Here is a 21,800-nt window from a genome sequence, read left to right on the forward strand (position 1 = left end):
TTTGAGTGCGTGCACTTTAATCAGCTTAAAGGAGAATAGTCTTAGCTGAAAGCTTTCCGCCAGGTGAGATTCTCTGTAGCTCTAAAGTGTCTCCACTTTCGGGGCAAAGGTTTGGAAGTAGTGCCATTTTTGTCAAATCAATGCACCGGATGCTATCTGCTATACGCCACAATATGATTTGCTTATCAAAAAAATTACTTCTTCTAAAATCTGGAACTTTGTAAAAGAAGATAGTATAAACATGTTTGTATACTCAAGTCCGGCAACAACTTCGACATTTACAGGAAATCGAGCTATGCGCATCCATTCTGTATCCAAAGGATAAGGGGTGGAATGTCATAATGCTTTCTCAACGTTCGCAAAGCTCTTCCTTATAAATGCCTCCTAAATAACCAACGAAATAAATGCAAGAAAGGGAGTGAACGTCAATATCGCAAGTTGATTGAATTTATCAGCAGCAGAACTTGCGATCCTGCAGGATCTACAAGTGCCTATTGTCACCTTTCTGCGCTAAAACAGCATTAGCCATAACAGACTGCGATGGGCAGATGCGTAGGCCTCTGAGAGTTACCAGAATGCGTCTGGAGCCAGAGGTGAAACTCAGCGGCTGGACTATCTCCTTTGTAGCTGTGCAGAATCGGGTATAATTAGATTAAGTGTTTTGAGCAAAACTTACTTTGATAACCTAACAGAACTGGGGTAATTCTGAGATGCTTAGGTCCTCAAGCTCAATGGATCCATCGGTCTCCTTTAACTAGGGGGGGGGTTGGCAATATAACTGCGTATTTTACTGCTTCAAAAAAGAAACATTTTTTATATTTGGTTACGTTTCAAGCTGATATTTTCTAGGATGAGGACCGTTACAATTTTTACTAAATTCCCTATTTTTCCTTATTTTTGCAATGTTACTTCCATTCAGTCAGAAAATATGCTTCATTAACCATCACAGCAGGTGTATGTGCATTTCGAAGTGTAACTCAGTGTTTCTGGCTTTGAGTTAATTGTATTTGCATTAACTGCACCTTGCTTAACGCAAATGGAAAGAAAAAAAATTAATATTGCTTCCCAAGCATATCGCCGTATCGACAACGAAACGGCTGACTGTAAAAATACACGTGTTTTAACAAAGTACGTGACGATAACGCTGGCTAAGGAAATTATGGAAAAGCTGTGACGTTAACTGCGCATGAATTTTTAAGCAAATAACGTCAATAAATGCCAATGCAAAAAAGCAATGAACTAATTCAAGTTCATAAGTGAGAAAATTTAAATTTGTGCAGATATCAAAAATTTAAAAAAAAAACAGATCAAAACACTGCAAACAAGAATAAAACTTTAGCGGAATAATCTAACAGTGTCGTCACAAAGTCAGGTATTTTGTCTCTGACGAATATTGTTATCTGCCAGTGTAAATGCATTTACATATGTACTTTTTAAAAACGAACATATGTATTTTAGCGCAGTGCATTAGAATTAACCGCAGCACGCGCCACCAGCGCGGCATGTAAACATACATATGTATGTATGTATTTGAGGGTGGTCCACAAAAAAGTAAAGTTGGAATTTTAATGCTCTCAGCCCCTAGCATTGTTCTATATCGAAAAAATTATACTCCTATTTTTATTTTGAAATCAAAAAATACTTAGAGGTCGCTCAAAGCGCTCAAAGTTTGCCGTATATTTTGTATAGGGGGAAAAATAAGTTTTCGCAGGAATAGTATAGAATTTTTGAAAATCAATATTTTGCAATCGGAAAACTTTGTTTCATTTCAGGAGACTTCCGATAATAATACTCATTGGTTTATTTAACCAGTTTCTGTTACTGGCTGGACCCCTAAAAACCTCAAAATATGCCATGGAGGGCCACAAGAAATTGCTAGTATTAAAAAATGGTATAATAAACAATTGGGTATCATTATTGGCAGTCTCCCGAATTCTATACCATTTCTACAAACACTTGTTTTCCCCCATACAAAATACAAGGAAAACTTTGAGCGCTTTCATCGGCTGATTTCAAAATAAATACAGAGGTATAATTTTTTCAGTATAGAACAATCCTAGGGGGTGACAGCATTAAAATTCCTACTTTACTTTTTCCTATGCATTTTTGGACCACCCTAATGCACATACATTTATCTATAGTATATGTATGCCATATCCATCAGTTTAGAGGGAAGCATTTCTAAGGTTTCTGGTTTACTCGGATACAAAATATGCTACACCCATTAGAATGGAATACGATGTACTCATATAAACACACACACATACATAAAAAAACCATTGGAATTGTATACTCTTTTCTAAGTGTCGACCGCGCGCCGAGATCCCTTGCGGTCTGCCATTCGATCACTTGGGATCACTTAATTTCAAGCACAATCTAATTTAACAAAGCAAAGGTTGTTGTTGTTTTAGTTTAAATTTTTCGTATATTTAGAGTGCTTTCTTTGTCCGCTCAGCCTATTACCGCTAGATTACTATAATTTTGATCTATAAAATTGAAGTTTTTCAATAGTTTCTACTTTTTTCTTGCGCGAAACTTCATTTTTATTATTATTGTGCTGTATTTTACTCTGCCTTTTGAATGCTGCCGATGCTTGCCGCTCGCTCATATTGTCATTTTGGGTGTTGAGTTTAATGTTTCTTGCTAGTGCCGGTGATATTGTGGTCCCAAAATTTCCATCTCTTTATGCATATGTGTACATACATATGTAAGCGCCTTTCTGTTCTTTATCCTCATGTCTCAACCAGGGCTTCCAACTATACTTATTAAAAAATGCCAAAATGTGCCAAATAGAAAAATAAAAGTGCCAAAAAAAGTGTCATTCTTTTTAATTCTTCCCATTTAGCACTAAAATAAGAAACACATTCCTAAATCAAAAGTCCAATGCCAAAGTAAGATAAACCAGTTGTATACACCACAGAAATTAGAAAATTTTAGTTGAGAAAAGGAAGTACACGCAAATGATTTCACAAACATTTATTAAAATACATATTACTATTTTTCCAAAAGTGCCATTTTGGCAATTTTTGCCAAATTGAAAAACTAAGTGCCATTTGATGTAAAAAAGGGCCAGAAATAGCACGGTTTGTGCCAAGTTGGCAGCCCTGGCCTCAATGGCACGCGTAATAAATGTCAATGGGCTGTCAAGTAGTCATCTAGTGAGTATGTGCTAACCCTAACCGCAATAGGCGCGATCGGCGCAACCACAACATACAAAAATGTCAACTCTCATTTAAAATACGACGGGGAATTTTAGGACAAATGGGTTAAAATCGAAAAGGTAAAAAAAAATATGTAAAAAACAATGGGTTGCTTACAAGGTGTCTTAACAGACATTTTAACCTGACGTAATATCATATCAATATCAGTGTCATTTTTCGTTAATTCATTTTTCGAAAAATTACCCTGAAGATGGCACAACGCCGAAACCGGTTTGTCTCCAAACCAAATTTGACAAGGGATGACGGAAAATCGTTCCACAATACATCATACTCCCACCCTGTCGGAAACACAAACAACAAAAAAGAAGATATTTTAAAACGATTAAACTGCCTTGCGGTTCTATGATACACTCAAAAATATTTTTAAGCTTTATAAATTTTATGACATTACTATGACATGAACAGGGATATTCTGGCAACTGTCTTTCAGCTCATCATAGTCTTTCGAAAAACAAAACGTCTTTCGTAAGACAAGTGTATGTAAATTCTGGCAATTATCTTGAAAGCTCTTACTGTCCTTCCAAACACTAATTGAAAGATCTGCGAATAACAATAAGTTTTTTAGAAAATAAATTAAATTTAAAAACACTGATACAAATTTTTCTTTTCAAAACAATAACAAGTAATAAATAAAAGATATTTTAAATTAGAAAATAAAAGAAAAAATAAAAAATAAAGCAAAAAAAAAATGTTTTAAACTTAAATTAAATTATAATAAAAATTTGTTTCTTCTAAAAAAAAATTAAATCTAACAATTAAATTAGAAAAAAGAAAAAATTATGTAAACAAAAATAGAAAAACTAAATAAAACAAAAAAAAATATTTTTATTTTTACAACAAAATCTAAGAATTAAAAGATTAAATTAACAAAGAAAAACAAATCAAATTAAAAAAGGAAACATTTAATAAAATAAATACCTACCTTAAAACTAAAGAAAATTTAAAGATTTATTTTTTTTTTTAATATAATCTAAAATTTAAAAGAAAATAAACTAAAAAAACGATTTAAAAACAATAAAAAAAGTCCCTAAAATGTAATTGAAATTAAAAAAAAAAAATATTCTTCTTTCTATCACAGTACCATCCAAACATTAAAAAAATTTAATTAGGAATGAAAAAAAGCTATATTGAAAGAGAAAAAATACATAAAATAAGTTTCCGATAATCAAATGAAATTAAAAAACTAGCTATATATCTGTGGTCATAGTCGTACCATGCATGTGTGTATGTGTTGTCACCGCTGTCCATGCTTTTGTGGACATATACTTTCTTAATTACATATGAAAAAGCATCCGAGACGTGCAAAACGCCATCCGTGCAGTGAAAAATGCTTCATTTTAATACGGGCGTATTTGAATTGTATATTTCCACTATACGTAGTGTATGTATAATGGAAATATTCAATTTTGAACACTTTCCACTTGATTTAAACGGTAATCAAATAAGAAATTTTCATTTTTCCAACGCGTTTTTTTTCTCAGTGATATATTTAATCATCATTTGCTGTTTTCTTATTTCAGGTTAGCTTGCCTGTTATGGTTTCGCTCCAAATAGTTTTAAAATCTATCTTCTATATCTAATCGACAAAAATCGGATCGAATTTGACTGAGGAGGTTAAGCTGAAGTCAGATTATAACCCAAACAAGATGAAAAAGTAGCGTTCTGACGGACCCAATTAGCACATAGGGAATCAATTTCATAGTCTTTTACCTGGAACCATTGCTATTAGATGGTGTCAAGATAGGACTAATATCGTTGTGTTTATTTTCCGCAATATCGCATTTTCCCCTACGCCGCATCCCATATTTGCATATACGGTGTTTATAGAGATGACATAGTCTACACCTCTTCTATTGCGTCTCCAATCTCTTTTAAAGGTGAATATCAGCTAACAACTACTCTAAGCTAAGCTGAATTTCGGACACTTTTTAGCTCATTTGTTGCAGTTAAAAAACCTGATCCAGCAACACTTTGGCCAGCCAATGAGCTGAACGGGCAAATACTGCATTATCAGAGAACTGGCATACATTGTTGGACCAGATCCTGGGTTTATGTAAGTGACTTCTTAATCTGTAATGACCTGAATTCTTAGTTTATACCGTAGAAGGCTAATAAGTCGCTCATGTCTTTTCCTAATGTATCGCCCATCCTAGTCACTTATTTGCCTATCGCAGCCCAATGGCTTGGTTCCAGTACTGTTCTCTGCTATTTCTCTCTTCTCTCCTAAGCTCATCTCTTTTGGTGTGTGCAAGCTATATATAACCATACCAACAGGAAAAGCTACAACTATTTCTTGTCGCCGTATTTTGCCCTCGCAGGGATAACATTTTCATTCCTTTTACAACTTTTAAAATAATTGTCGTTACTCCTTTTTGCCCTGAAATTACCCCTTTTTGATTTGAATTATAATTTACTCGTATGGATTACATCTGCAATTCCAAGCTTTAATTCAACTTAAGCCGTATGTATGTATGTACATAAATACGAATAATCTTTCTACACACCAAAAAACACGAAATAGGGAAATAAAAAAATTATTAAACTTTTAACAAAAAATATGTGGCACTCCTGCTTATCCATATGCATTAGTAGATAGTTGTTGCTGCTGTCCACTTTGGGCTCATTATTTATGGTCGTTGCTTGGAGAACTATTAAGCGCGCTGCGTCACAGTGACAGTGGAAAATTAAACATTTCCATAAGTGTATTTACATGTGTATGTACATCACTAAATACATATGCATACTTGTATTTTTGTACTTTATTTCCATTTGCAACGCTCGCTCGCTCGCTTGTTGCAATGTTCAAAGTGCGAGTCGACGAGTCTGTCAATATTGACCTTTTCACTTCAAAGCCACTCAGCGGCGTCGAACTCAGAAACGATCACGGTTTAGACATTACTTAAGTGATGAACGGCGCTGTTGGCGCATGCGCAAGCGCTGACGTTTGTGCGAACAGCGCTGCCCACAGCAACATCAGCGTCGGCATCAGCTGCAACAACAGTGACATATGTATGGAATCATATAAGTATGCATGACAATATGTGCATAAGTAGCAGGGTAGCCAACTCTTTTTCGAGAATTCCCCGATTTCGACAAGGAAATTCCCCAATTTTACCCGAAATTTCGTAAAATTTCCCAAACCATACATATCTCCTGGTATATCTGGTATTTGTGTTTATTTTGTTTTAAAAATATCAATAATTCATCTATGTATTCATAAACCAAACCAAGCTTTTATTCAGTTTGTTAACAAATACAGCGGTCGAAAAAAATTTAGTCGCACCAAATTTTTACAAGTTTTCACAATTTTTATTTTTATTTTGTTATTTAATTTGAGTTACTCTTATAAAAATATAGTTCACTCTTTTGAACAAAAACCGTTTAAATCCAAGTTTCAAACTTTGTGCAATATTTAAAAAAAAATTCAACAAACTGTCGTAAAAATTTCGAGTTTTTAATTAGATTTTTTAGAAAAGTTTTGAGTATGCAGTTTTGTAGCCCACTCAATTCTAGTGAAAAAAAGTGAAAGTTTCAAGTACCTAAAAATTTTTGTTTTACAATTTTTTTTTTGCCGAAGGTGTTGCGGTTTTCTTCCATATAAAATAAATTGTATTTATTCGTAATATGAAAGCAAATGCTACAAGGAAAATTCTAAAAAATGAACGATAATTCTTAGCCAATTGAAACTTTACTATACTAAAATTGAACGAGCTACAAAAGTGCATCCAGCTCATTCCACGATGACGGGTGAGACATTTCAACTTAATTTTTTTTTAAATCATTATGAAATTAGGGTAGCAAAGAAGAAAATTTTTTTACACCTAATTCCTCACAAAAATAAGTTCATCCCCCGCTTCCCCATGTAAACTGAAATCCCCCACAAAAAACGGACCATTCTCCGCTTCCCCACGCAAACTCTAATTCCCCGCAAGTCGGGGAATTCCCCACGAGTTGGCTTCCCTGATAAGTAGATACTTTGCTGCTGCTGCTTCTGCTGTTGATTTTTACGCTGTTAGCTTCCCATATTCCATATCCGTTAGTGCAGTGACACTTTGACTTTTTGCCATCTCTTTCCAGATACGCGCAAAATTTGCTAATGCACTTACACTTTGCTTGACAAAATATTACAGCTGTTGTTGCATTTGTAGTTGCATACTAATCATAAGTTGTTGTAAGTGTATTTGCTAACATCACTTAGCTTTGTATGCGCATATCTTACTAAATGTATACACTGTATGCAGCTGGCTACAAATCTATCTGCTTTTGTGTTTGGGAATGTGTGTCTCTGTTTGCGCACACCTCAATTGACAATCAATCAAATGAGTAAATGAGCAGAAGAAATGCATAAACACATTTCCACGAAGGTTAGTAAGTAAATAGAAATATCTCTGAGGTGCACTGCAGCTTTATTGACATTTATAATTTTCAGGGTTTAGGATGTTAGCTTTGGGAAAATAGAAAAAAAATAGTTGACTTATCGATGATTTAACAGTTTATAGTTATCAGTGTTGAACAGCGATTGATTGACTGGACACGGCGTTACAAATTTTAAATACTCATAAATAGAAGCAAAAATCCAAAAAATCACTTCATCTCCCATACTTCGTAATACCAAAGAAAAAGAGGTCCTTTATAAATAAATAAAGTATTTTAAAATATGAGTATGAATTGTCATCCAGATTTTTAACGTATTTTTTTTTTTTAACCAAATCCTTCTTCACTTACCTCCGTCGTTGTATTTGACCGGAGCTCCTACTTCCGATTAGTGTTAACCGGACATTGAACAACCGCCCCTTAGACTTTCCGATGTTGAGAAGATTTTCTCCTTTTTCCGATTAGTGTTAACCGGACAATGAACAACCGCCCCTTTGACTTTCCGATGTTGAGAAGATTTTTTCCTTTCTCTGTTACGATCAAAACACTTTCAGATCTGTACATTTTAAACGCATACGTACCACATGATCTGGAAAATAAAGCAGCGGTATTTTGATTTGGGGCCAAAGCACAATGGATCAGATAGTACCTAAAATCATAGGAAATTCTAAGAGCCATCTGATTGGATAACTTAGTACACTTAAGCACAATATGTGCCTTAGAAACATCAGTGGAAACTTCTTGGAGTAAAATACGTGCGCCAATCGATGAGATCGACACACTGGGACGATAAATTAAAGTTTCGTTCCCCAACTTTTCTGGGTTAAAACCTGTAAAACTGTCAAAAAGCAAAAGAAGTCAGAGAACCGGGTACGGGAACGCTTTCTAAACCAATCGAGAGGGAAATTTGCCTTGTGGGTTTTAGTTGAAAAATATGGCGCATCCTAATGTACAAACATACGTATAAAGGTATTCGTCGGGGCTCTACTTTATTTGCGTTGAAGAATGTTCCTAAGAATGTTTGATGTACATGACTTCCTAGTTACATATTCAAAGGTTTTGTGATTCTATGAGCCTATGTTCGAAAATTGTAAAAAAAAACATTTCTAACCTAAAAAAGAGTTCTCTAATTTAGATGTTCATTTTCAAAATAGTTGCACTACCCTTAGCATTCCAATTAGAAATGAATATTTAAAGATTTAAAATCCAAACTGATTCACACGATCTTTCAATTTAAATTGACTAGGTGCTGATTTCTATTCTACGTACACATTTGTACACCCTACTGCTTTTGAAATCAGCATCCCGGTCACTGGCGCGCCGTGAGCTCTCAAATTTCTTGCATATTTGCGATATGATTTATGTTGAAAATCATTTGCAATTTCGCATATCTGAGCTGTCTTTGTCATCAACAGCGTTAGTAACAGAAGTATTGTTCTTGTTGTAGTAATAAATGTGGCACGGTGTTGTTGTTGCCTTTGTTATAGCAATGACTATTATATTGGTTAACTGCGGAATGTCTGCCGCTTTCAATTGGGCATACACACAAACACACACAGACGCACATACTCACACATACACCAACAATACCCGAGGGTTAGAGGGTGGTGAAAAGTTCACTCTGTTGAAATTCTATTCAATTATCAGATGTAATTAAATAATTTTCACAACTCGAGATGTAGACTGCGAGCTGAGTGATGTTGCTGCAATAGTACGTATACGCCTGCACTGCTACAATAACGGGGCTTACTCGTGGGTAGCTACGCTGTGTGTAGTTGATGTTTTTGTACTTGTAGGTTGCTGTTAGGTTGATAAGGTTTGAAGGTATTTAGGAAGTATGTATGTACATTAGGGTGGGCCAAAAGTACCAAAATTCTAAAACTTAAAATGGCCCAGAGATAAAAAGTTGCCTTGCGAGAAGAGAAATTCAAGGTAAAATGAATTTTTGAAATTGGTTAATATTTGACCATCGCGCATTGGAGCAAAAAATATGGATTTTTGACTAGTTGAGACAAAATTTTTAAAACTTTTTACGCATGAGTCACGAACATTAAAATCAGTTATTTGATTGTGTGATCAAATAAAACATGTATGATTGAACAACCGGGGTCTAACTAGATTAGTCGTGATTCTCCGAACTTAAGTTCTGGAAAAATATTACTGATAGTAACATTCTTCACTTAAAGGAATTGAAAATTTCACTTAAGAACTTAGATGCCATTGGCTGAAATGGAACTGCTAGATACTAATACTGGATGGAAAAATGGTGTAACTCACAATACCGAAATGGTTCTCAAAAGAAACCTTCAGTAGATCATTTGCTTATTGCACTTCAATGAACTTCCATTCAGACATTAGTTGAGTATTTGGATGGTACAACCGCAGGTCCTAAATCTCTTTCTGTGCCTATTGGTGAGTGTCTTCTTCACTATCTCATCGTTTGAAAGCATCGATTGTGAAATCATCTCTATTGATGAGGAAATTCAAAACGATCTTTCTAAAGATCAGAGGTATCTCCTGAATATCGCTTCAGCTATTAAGTCAGGAGTCTGTCCTCCAGATTTAGCTATTTCAGATCTTTATTTCGTTCTCGGTGGCTGACATCTGCAAATCGAAGTCTGAGATAATATGGATCAACTGCGAATCCTTCCAATGAACTCAAAGAAATAGTCAAGTTCATACTTAAGTGTTACATGCCCGTATGGTTTGCATTAAAAAAGGATACTGAAACATCCGGGTACTTAACACAAAATCTTCTCTAAATTGTAGATCCTCTTATCCAAAGCAACGCGTCCTTTGTTCATCCTGAGAACATGCTCTTAGCAATGTCATTGAATAAAACAAAAAAATTTAGAGGACTTGGTCTAAAAAATTATCTTTGAGGCTCGAAAATCGCCTGCGAATAAAAAAGAGGTAGTTTAAGATTTTTGTATTCCAAAAATTAACCTTGATTCGAAAAATTATTCACAATGATCGCCTGGGATTCCACTAAATTATCTTCTTCACCACTTCTGCACTATGCTTCAACTCAATATATCGCATCACCCCTAGAATCTAGGTCTGCTCCAAATAAGGACATAGGGACTTTCCCCGACGTACTCAATCAGATAAGCGTTGCATCAAATTAGTAACGGAGTCAGCAGAATATATTGCTGGCATTGGAAAGAGGGATCGTTTCATTCGAATTACGTTGCTATCCAGAGAAATTATCACTTACAAAAAAAGACACATTTCGCCATGAAGAATTAATAAATCGGTAAGGGGTTTTCGGCATGAGGAATCCATTCCTGCGCTTACCTTTTTCTCAAAGCTCCCACCAGAGGGCGCAACAGTGAAAACTCACATTTTCTTTGAAACCTATTTTCGCACTTTGGCAAACTCCAATCCTCCAATCCTATACGCGCATAGTAAAAAAAATTTACCCGTCCTATTGCACATATAAGTATATATTTAAATATAGACGTGTACATACATACATATATTAATACTAGCTTGCAATAAATATTCGAACGCATATTTTATCAATGCCCCCGATGACAGTGGGATTAGGTCGGCTGTCACAGCAGGTGGCGACGTAAACAAATGATTAGGGTTGCAGGTGGAGTTATGTAAGAACAGCCTGCTCTAATACGCCATTGACTATTTTGATTACAAATTTCTTAAGCTATTACTTCATACTTCGATGAAAATCTTTTTTTTTTTTGGCTATCAATTCAAACGTAAGTAGGTCGAAATGCTTCAATTTATTTCTTTATTTTTCGAAATTCTCAAGGTAAGCGGTGCCCACTTTAAGCGGTACTAATTTATACTGTTTACCAGCAAAGATAATTCCAGCACCCAATTCATTATGAACGGCCACTGCCATTGGCAATTACTGACATTTGATATGAATAAAAGGGGGAAAAAAAAACAAAAAAGATATATAAAAATCGAAAATAATCGCTTGCAATAAATACTTACTAGCAGTCGCCAAGTACCTAGATGAGATAATAAGTGCGCGCATTCAAGTGCATGTTTTCTGTAAAACGCCGTCAATAATTCTCAGCCGGCGGCCAATGAGCTTGAACACTACAAACACGCACACACCCCTACATATGACGGCGCAATATGGCATAAAAGTAGAGCAAAAAGTGGGCCACTCAAATTGCGGCAAATTACTTTAAGTTTTGTTTTTTTTTTTACTTTTATGCAGATATGTTGATATGTATTTACGTATGTATGCAAGTATGCATTCAGATAGCCGCAAATATATAAGAATATTCTCCTTCGTATAGCTTACACCAGCCGCTCGGCCACTCACTACTTTGTGTGTGGCATAAAAGCGAACTAGCCGCCGCTGAACTTCTCGTCAGATAGTACTTAAACGTATAAACAAAAGTGTCAATAAACAATACTTATTTGCTTCTCTCACTCCTCTTACCGCGTTAAGTATTGGATTTTTCTTGTTTTCTTTTAGTTTATTCATGACGCTTTACTAGCTGTGCTGGCTGACAGCAGTCAATCGCCAATCGTTTTGCAAAACTTTTGATATCGTATAATTAAGAGCTTGTTCTGTTGTTGTCATACAGTATTGCGTGGTGTTTCAGTGTTGTTCATGTGACCCAGTAGGAAAATAATGTAATTGTAATTGCGAGTAAAGGGTCTATTCTGCGCTGGTAACACAAATTTTGTAAAGGGTAAATAAAGTTCTTGTCAATTATTTTCACGTTTTTGCAGATATTTTTTTAAAATATATTTTATAGCCAAATTTTTTTATTAAATTTTTTTATTTTACTTAGTTTTCTTCAAAAACAATTTTTTTTGTAGGACAATTTTTTTAATACTCGTGCATGATTTTTTGTTATTGTGAAAAAATTGTATTTTTTTTATTTTGTGTTAGAAACTTAATGGAAAATTTTTAAAACTAAAAAAATTCCTTTCGAATAATTACAGCCAATTTCACGAAAGCAATTTAAGTGAAAATTGATTGAAATTTTTTGAATTCTATATGGAAATTAGCAGAAAAGAAAAAATCATTTTCCATTTAAATTGCTGGTGCAACCGGCTGTTAAAAAAAAATAATACTATTTTTGGTGGTCAAAAAATTACTAAACATTAAATAAGTTGACCAATGTTAATCAAACATTTTTTTAAACATAAATAAATTTTTCCTTGACTTTGTTTAAATATTTTTTTTTTATAAAAAAAAATCTATGAATGTATATACATATCGCACACCGTCTTCAAAAGAGTCACAACTGCATATGCAATAATATGCTCCAGCTTTTGCCGAAAGGTAAATAGAAGCTCTATGTACTTTTTTAGCGCATAATTTCAAAAAAGCCAAATTTTGAGTTGAGACTACTTTGAAGACGGTGGCGATATGTAAAACTGAATGAGTTTTGTATGTTAAGCTACACAATTTTTTGTGTATTTATATGTGTATATTTAAGTTTCAGCTATTTGATGATTTTAAAAAAATATATATATTTTTAAAAACTTAAAATTTGTTTTCTTCTGGCAATAATTAATATATTATATAAAATTTTTTCGACAATTGAATAAAAAAATACTTATTGCATCAAATACCGCAAATTTAACTCGAATTGCTGGATATATCTTTTATGGTCATCTTTTTCCATTAGGGTCTTGCAAATTTACTCTTCTGATTCTTAATGTCAATGGTATTAGCTATTTTTTGTACCATTTTGCATTTCATGAAGATCCGCTTGTGTGGAAAGGCATATGATTATGCACTTATAGCCGTCGCATTGCTTAAGTTTGTTTCAGTGTACATATTTCTCATATGTAACTGTAGATATTGAAATGAAATCTGTTTATTTTGTATCACTTGACTGATTGATGTAGAAATCAAATGGATGGAATAGCATCTTTATTCATGCATTTGTGAGGAAATATGGTTTATCTTTCAATATCGTTACAGCTATACACATATACATATATGTACATATGTATTTATGTATTTTTATACATAAAGATATCTTCATATGCTCTCGCTTGTAATGATGGGCATTGACCTATTTTCTTAAGTACCCTGTAGGCAAATGTACCAGTTGTGAACTACCTCCCAACTAGTATGAACCACATGCCCAACTAGTCAGCCAACTACCTTTTTCCCCTGCAATCAACTGGTATTTTTAACATGGGGATGTCCTACGAGATGGCAATTTTCAGATTTATAAAAGTAATAATTAACGCTTAAAATTTGAGATTTGGATAAGAATAAAATAAATAAATAATTCATGCAGTTATTAAATATTATTAATTTTTGTCTACAGTTTGGCTAGTTGATTGATAATTGAAATTAATCAAATAATTATATTAAAATAAAAGTTAAAAAAGTAAAAAAAATATTATTGAAAATGATCAAAAATAACAAAATAACCATGTAATTAAAATTAATAGATTAATTGACAAATTTTAATTAATTATTAATCATTAAAAAGGTGCTAATATTGGTATTTAATCATTAAACGGTTATCCAAAAAACGTGCTTTAATTATTGATCATTTGATTATTAATCATTATTTAACAGGTCTGGTATAATTGAACATGTACTCGTTTTAATGGTTTACAATATACCCAAATAAAAGTTATAATATTTTGTGTACTCTATTGTATTACACTGTCGAAGCCAAATAAAACAGGGCATGAATAACTCGTTTTGTATTTGGTACAGGTCTGGTCATTTTCGAACTAGTTCGGTTTCAGTCAGAAAATTCTAGTTGTAAACTAGTATTTTTCTTGACTAGTTTGGGATTTCACTGCAGGGTAAATACTCTTAAAACTTGTGCAATACTTTTGCCATGAACAGGAAATAACAATTGATTGTTCCGATAAAAATTTAAGTTGATTACAAGTGGCCTGCAAACATACTTTTCAGCAATTTGAATTGAAGGAGTTTTCAATGTTAATTATAAGATAGTTTAAAGGTTTTTTTTTGTGAAGTTATTTCGGAATGAATAATATTAAAGATTCAAATAAAAAGTTATCAAAAAAGTTAAAGATCCTTTTTGTAAATAATTCATTTATTTAACTATAATTGTTTATAAAATATTTTATTTTTAGAAAAATTACATACGTATGTAAGTTGAGTAAGCTTCTCACTAACGCAATAAAACTGTTAAATAAAATCAAAAAAAAAAATTAAACATAAATAAAACTTTTCAGTTATTCGTATTGTTTTGCTTAAATATTTCTATATCTAGACACAATTGCATTTATTCTTTTGTTTTTAAATAGTCACTGTAAAAATAAAATACTTATCAATCTTTAGTGAAATATTACTCACTGTTGTGTTTACATTTTTTTACAAGGCCATTTATGGATATAAATAAATTTTCATTGTGAAAAAATATATTCGCTTCCATAGTTTAAAGGACTGATTCACATGCTTTTTTGAACAGAAGAATATAAAACTTTAAGATCTACATATGTAGGTACTTATTACTCATACAATATATGAATGGTGACCCACATCAGAAGGTGGTTAGCGTGAAAAGACACAGATATTGCAGAGAAGGCAAATGACTTCATAAAGTCATTTCAAAGTTCTTAAGAGACAAGAGAAGAAGAAGAAAGATAAATCTCAGTTGATATGGTATCAGAGCAGTCTTTTAACCCGTTGACGATCAAATAGAGCTTTTACTCCCTGCGCGTTCATATAAAATCTTCAGAAAGCTTTAAAAAGCTTTTGTCCTAATTAATGTGCAACATGTAAAATCTATAGAAAGATTAACATAAGTGCATAGTTCAGTACTGGGAGAGTTTTTACCCTGTACGAGGCCAAGACGGGTCCCATCACTAGCATTGATGCCTAATCTAGAGGCAGCCTAAAAATTTTTCTGGCGGGTCTCGTTTTGGACAAGTAATTATTAGAGAGAGCTTTTACTCTACGCACTCCTTCTTAGAATATCACCAAAAACTTTTAAAAGCGGTTTGCGACTATCAATCTTTTGATGGTGACTATTTTAAACTATTACATAATACTTTCAAGGAGTGATAGAGGAACAGAAGGGAATACTTCTTGGTGCCACTCTAACTCTTGAATCATAAAAATTCTGAGCTTTTACTCTTTCAGTCTTTAAAAAGATTGCACGCGCGCAATCTTTGGGTAGTAAAAAACCTAGTTATAGGGCACAACTGGGAGGCCTTATACACCGCTACCTTTCATCGGGTCCAGTGCGATTTTGGTTCTAATAAATTCAGGGCGTCGGGCGTTAGAGGTTATTTTTGAGGTTGCAGTGTGGCCACCCGAGCTTAGGCACTCGACAATCTAATGCCGTGCGCCACCTACATATGGCCCGGTCGCAAACAAAATGGCAATGAAAATTTACCCTCTCTAAACTGCCAATTGGTGACAAGATCCGATCATCGCCTGAGTTCAAGACGGCCCTCTGCCTAATTTATCAGTTGACCAGTGATCGAAACTAAAGCTATGTATTTGGAAGTGATTTGCTACAAACTACACACTTTCAAAAGAGTTCTGCAATCATTTGCCAACTTCGACTTCATTGCGGAAAACGCCTTACGCACCAGGCTATCCGCAAAACTAGGACTCTTTCAATTAGAAGGTGGCGTAAGTTACTACGCTCAGAGAGCGATAGCTTCCAACTCTTGTTTCAAGTAGTCGTGTATACATAAGTCACTGCAGACTCAATACGAGAGAAGGATCCAGAAGGATATATAGAATTCCGTTACAATTCATGTAAAATCAGGATTCTATCTAATCTTGGAAAGTAAACGAGAGATTACGTTTCCGTGCCGTTTCGTAAATTTGTTGGCAATTATTAGAGAGAAGAAAGTCCGAGATAAATAGCTACATGAACATGTGTTTAGAGCGTTGGTTCAATATTAGCAGTACTTCATAACTTACATACATATATACATACATATATGTATATCTCATATCCCTGCTACAGCACTCAAGATGGGAAAACAAATGTCTACTTAAATCTGAATGAATAGTCACACAAGCAACTAAAACCGTTAGCTGCCTCGTAATGTAAAAATACATATATAGCTTACTCTGTGCTTTGTGGCTTCTAAAAAGCTTTATAAAGCTCCTTTAACTAGTGATAAGCCGTTGCAATAAATCGCGAAAAGCAAAAAGCGTTTTATTCAAAAAGAAAGCTACAAAATTTTCTAAGCTTTATTGAACGCAGAAATCAATTAATGCTTTCCACAGAAAATTCTGATGCAATTTACATTTTCAATTGCCGCTACCGCTGATATGCATTTACATACAAATGTATGTTTGCACAAACAAAAATTTTAAGTAAGGCTACGCAACTACCCTTGAGAAATAACATCAAAAAGAAATTGTAAAGTACAAGAGAATTTCTAAAATTAGCGACAGTGTGCCAAGTCTTCGGTTTTCCCAGACCGCAAAAAATATGAATAATTCTGCTTAACAATTAATATCGGCAGATGTCACAATAAAATCGCAATTTATAAATGTTTTATTAGCTGCATTTTTTTTGTAAACGAGCGAAAAAGAACGCTCATTTCGGGTAAAATTTCCTTTTAGCTACTTAACTCTCCGTCAGACACATGTTTCGATTGGCACATTCGGTACGCATGAGTCTGGCTGGACCCACATGCAAATTGTATGAATTTATATAGAAATTATGTGCAACATTTGTTCAATTAAACTTATTTATTGTATGTTATTCAAATATTTACTTAATTTAAGGGCTTTCTTTTTTATTTTATTATTTAAATACACTGGCGATCAAAACCGGGTGCATGTTCGACATTTTATTACTTACAGTAACATAACTTTTTTAATAATAAGCGGATTGCTTTGAAATTTTCAGCAATTTTTCCTTATTATCTAGGGTATAAAGCCCAGTAAATAGAAAAATTAACAAGTGATTCACAGCAAAAACGCAAGGCAACTATCTTCACTCAGTTTTGAACTTTTAGGAGGTATATATCAAGAGGATTGTGGAGACTCCTTTGCTTTTAATAGCGATTTCCATACGTCCGGGAATGCTCTCTACTGAGTTTTCTATGATTTCGCTTGGAATATTACCCCATTATAATTTTGCTCCAAAGCTCTTCATGTTACTGGAGCTCGCTTGTGCTATGCTAATCCTCTCTTGACCACAGCGCTCAATTTTTCGATAGCTTTGAGGTCTGGGATTTGTGCTGGCCACCATGTTACATGTTTTTCTTTGTATGGTGTTTTTGAAGATGTTGATAAGGTGTTTCCCAAAAATATGCCTTTTTATCGTTTTGGAAACAATTAATTTTCGTTCCATCGGACCATATTACCCCTTTTAAGTGCAAAAGCTCCAATTCTCGTGACTTTTACAAAATTTAAGTGGCAGCTTAATGGCGTAGGATGTTTTGCTTGCTGGCATTTAGTGTCTTGGGTTAATATAAAAGGTATAATGAACATATCCTCCAAACAAATTAGCCGGACTTTGTAGACAAAAGCGCAAACCCTGCGGAAGAAGTTGTTTGCCAGCAGGACGGAGATCCAAAGGATTCTGAAAATATTCGACACCGCCGGCTGCTTGGGAAAAATTTTCTTGTAATGAAGTGGTCAGCACAAATCCCAGACCTCAACACCATCGCAAAATTGAGCGCTGTGGTCAAGAGAGGATTAGCATAGCACAAGCGAGCTCCAAGTAACATCATTTTAGGTAACAAGTAATTTTTTGAAAAAAAACCGACTTCAATTCTCATTTAAAAAACTACATATACTAGTGAACCCGCATGACGTCAAAACGCCAACATTTAATTAAACTATTTAAACAGGTGAAACCCTATTCAATAACCTCTAAAAATATTCCTAATGATTAATCTAAACCATTTCTCAGTGGTGCTTTTAAAGTTTACGACATACAACAATACGACACTTACGACACCGTTGTGAATCCCCCAATAATTTCTTGTAACTCTTTCATTTGACATCCATCGCTCATATTTCATATAACTTGGGTATAAAATAGTTCAATTAGACTTCTTAAATAGGTGGCAACCCTATCCAAGATATTTCCAAACTACTACCTTCTTAAACCTCTTTTATATGACACCCATATAGCGATACCTTATTCACTTGCCAAATTCCTTTACATAATTAAAATTGAATAATTTTTTTTACATGTGGCAACCCTCCTATACATAGTTAAGTTATAAAACCTTTTCAAAACCATTTCGATTGCTACCCATATTTAATAATTGATTTAACTTATTAATTAATTTGAGCTCAATTTCTTAACAGGTGGCAACTTTTTTCGAAAAAGTAAAACCTTCTTGAACATCCACACCCTAAGCCCTTTAATTTGGTACCTCAGTTTTGAAAATCGAACGGAGGGTGCGGATCTGAGGGCATTGATTAGTAAATAACTTGAGTAAAATTATTTAACAGGTGGCAACCCCTTTCGAAAAAATTAAACCAGTTTGCACATCTACAGGCCAAGCGCTCATGATCCACTGATCGGATCTTAACCAGATTAGTATGGGACCACCTCTGAGGTTCTACCTTTCCGATGCAAAAAGAATTATCGGTTGACGTGGTCCAAAGTTATGCGGTAAGATACATAAAAAAAAATATTCCGACGAACTGATAACCTCCTCCTTTTTTGGAAGTCGGTTAAAAATGCAAATCATCTCTTGCCATGCTAATTCAAAAATTCAAAATAAAACTTTGAAAAACGGTTGCATTCCTTCATTTTAGGTAAAAATTACATAGGAATATATGTGGGTCCAGCCAGACCTATGTGTTACGAATGTGATGTATTAATCAACATCTCTATATATCTAGCTTTATATATATGATACCAACACGATTTTTTACAGATTGGTAATTCACTAAACTTTAGTAAGCTACCTGAAATTTCAAGCCTCTAGCTATATTTAAAGTACCCTTTTTTGTAATTTGAAAATGGAAAAGGCCTGGCTGGACTCATGTGTCAGACGAAGGGTTAAGCAACCCTGTTGGTATCGGGCAAGAAACATGTGATTAGTTAAATGGGATTTAGACACAAAAAATAATTGAAATGAGTAATTACGAGAGGTATTTGCGTAATATATACTTATTTAAAATATACATAATGTATGTATATACGAAAATAAAAATTTCCCTCTCCACTTTTCCATTAACAATTCACAATAGAGCAGTTTCTTCACTTACCAACACGCGTATTTTTTAACCGACCTTGCTGAGCTCGAATAAATAGCCGAGTTTGTGTTGTTGCTTTGCATGTATTTCGTCATTTAAGTGAGTGTTCTTTTGTAGCTCGATTGAAAAAGAATGCACCTATAGTGACTACTGTGCGGCGCTATGTTTACTCAACTGCATTCCGCATATTTTTGATTTTTTATGATTTCATCTTCAATGCGTTCTTTTTTTTGTAGCAAATAAACGCGTTCAAGTCTCGCTTCGGAATTGCAACGCCTCGTCGCATTCGCTACCAATGAAAGCTTCTTGATGTTGAGTGCATAAACGTGTATAAATGAGTATGTATGTTGCAGTTGTGTGGACTGCCAGGTAACCGAGCGTAGTATGCATTAATATACCCAGCAGAGAATGCGATTAGGTTTTATATTGATGTACTTCTAGCGTTTTCTGAACTACAACTAGTGTCTTTATAAACTAAATGAAAATTATTGGCTTAACGGGGTATGCTTTGGAAAGCTTTATTTTATAAACTGTTATCTCCGCTTGAAATGTATTGAGTTCAAGTAGCATTTTTCACATTTGTGTTCTTAAAAAGACCTACCCTGTTAACAGACTGTGTGTTTTTTATTGAAAAAAAATGCATGGAAACTTTATTATCCCGGTCTCTAGGCGATTTGGGCTTCCGCAAGCTCTCCGATATACTTAAACAAAACTTAGGTTATCAAGGGTTTCAAAGGTTCTAAGACATCGAATTTAGGAGTCTTAGTCCATTCACCAGACCAGTAAAGAACATATTAACTTGTAACTTTTAATTCGAAATTAATAAAAAAACCGAAATTTCTTTAAAAATGCTGAATATGTATTTATGCTTTAACCAAAACTTTATAAAAAAAAGAATTTAGAAAAATTCAAAAAAGTTTCATCAACAGATTTTACAGACTGTGTGTTTTTTTATTGAAAAAATACATGGAAACTTTATTATCCCGAGCTTCAAAGGTTCTAAAACACCGAATTTAGGAGCCTTAGTCCACTCACCAGACCAGTAAGGAACACATTTAGGCATAACTTATAATTCAAAATGAATAAAAAAAATCCGAAATTTCTATAAAAATGCAGAACATGTATGTATGCTTTAACCAAAACTTTATAAAAAAAAAACAGAACTTAGAAAAAATGCAAAAAATTTTCATCAGCATTTTGAGTTTTTTAATGAAAATTTTGATACAATTTTTTTGGGTATGCAATATCTTAGGCCCGCTCAAATCCATCAAAGTTCAATGTGCTCAAAAAATAAAAATTAACAAATAAATTAATTAACACATTTTTGTTTACTAAAATTGCAATTATATTCGAAAGTATTAGTCCTACATAATTTGGTATATGGACCATTTTTGAAGAGAATGGAAATAAGCTAAGAAAATTTTTGTTTACCACTTGAACTTTGATGGAATTGGGCGAGCCTAAGATATTGACCAACAATTTTAATCTTGTACACAGAACGGAAGCGGTCCTCGCCATTTTCTTCAACAAGAAATTCATATTTAAATATATGGGAAAAAAGCAAAATTCCGTCAACCAAAAAAAAAACATATTAAATCTCAATGCCGCTTAAAACTTCAACTTGTTTTACTTAAATTTATTAAGCCTTGTAACTGCAGACCTAAAAATTTTATAAAAATTCTGATTAAAAAGCTCAAAATTTTGAAAAAAATTTGTTTTTGGATTCTTCTGATTTCTGAACAAAGTTTGAAAGTTTTATTTATGTGGCTTTTGTTAAAGTATGAACGCTATTTAAAAAAAAATAACAAAAAAGTTTAGCTTGAAAAACTTTGTAAATATTAAAAACTAACCACCATTCAATCACTTTTGACCGCCAGCGTACATCCAGTCTAACCCATATATCAACTATCTTTTCTCATCCTCTATGTAGGAACTACATATGCTGGGAACCCCCTTCTCAATTTAACTATTGGGCATTGATTATATTACTTACCTGTACAAATGGATGCCTAGGCGCATAATGTAAATATTTACAAACATTCATATAAATACATTGTCGACAATGTCAGCTT

The 21,800-nt window shown here is 33.7% G+C and overlaps 1 long non-coding RNA gene across 1 annotated transcript; it reads right to left on the reverse strand.

The window, feature by feature from the left end:
* Window positions 1-11,398: 11,398 nt before the first annotated feature.
* LOC118739349 lies at window positions 11,399-11,929 on the reverse strand. Its single transcript, XR_004993003.1, has 3 exons — window positions 11,808-11,929; window positions 11,556-11,663; window positions 11,399-11,469 (listed from the first exon to the last, which is right to left on the reverse strand). It is a non-coding gene; the product is annotated as an uncharacterized LOC118739349 (long non-coding RNA).
* Window positions 11,930-21,800: the final 9,871 nt, after the last annotated feature.

Source organism: Rhagoletis pomonella, unplaced genomic scaffold (genome assembly GCF_013731165.1).
Source record: "Rhagoletis pomonella isolate Grant_MI unplaced genomic scaffold, Rhpom_1.0 Rhpom_scaffold_00005, whole genome shotgun sequence".
NCBI lineage: Eukaryota > Metazoa > Arthropoda > Insecta > Diptera > Tephritidae > Rhagoletis > Rhagoletis pomonella.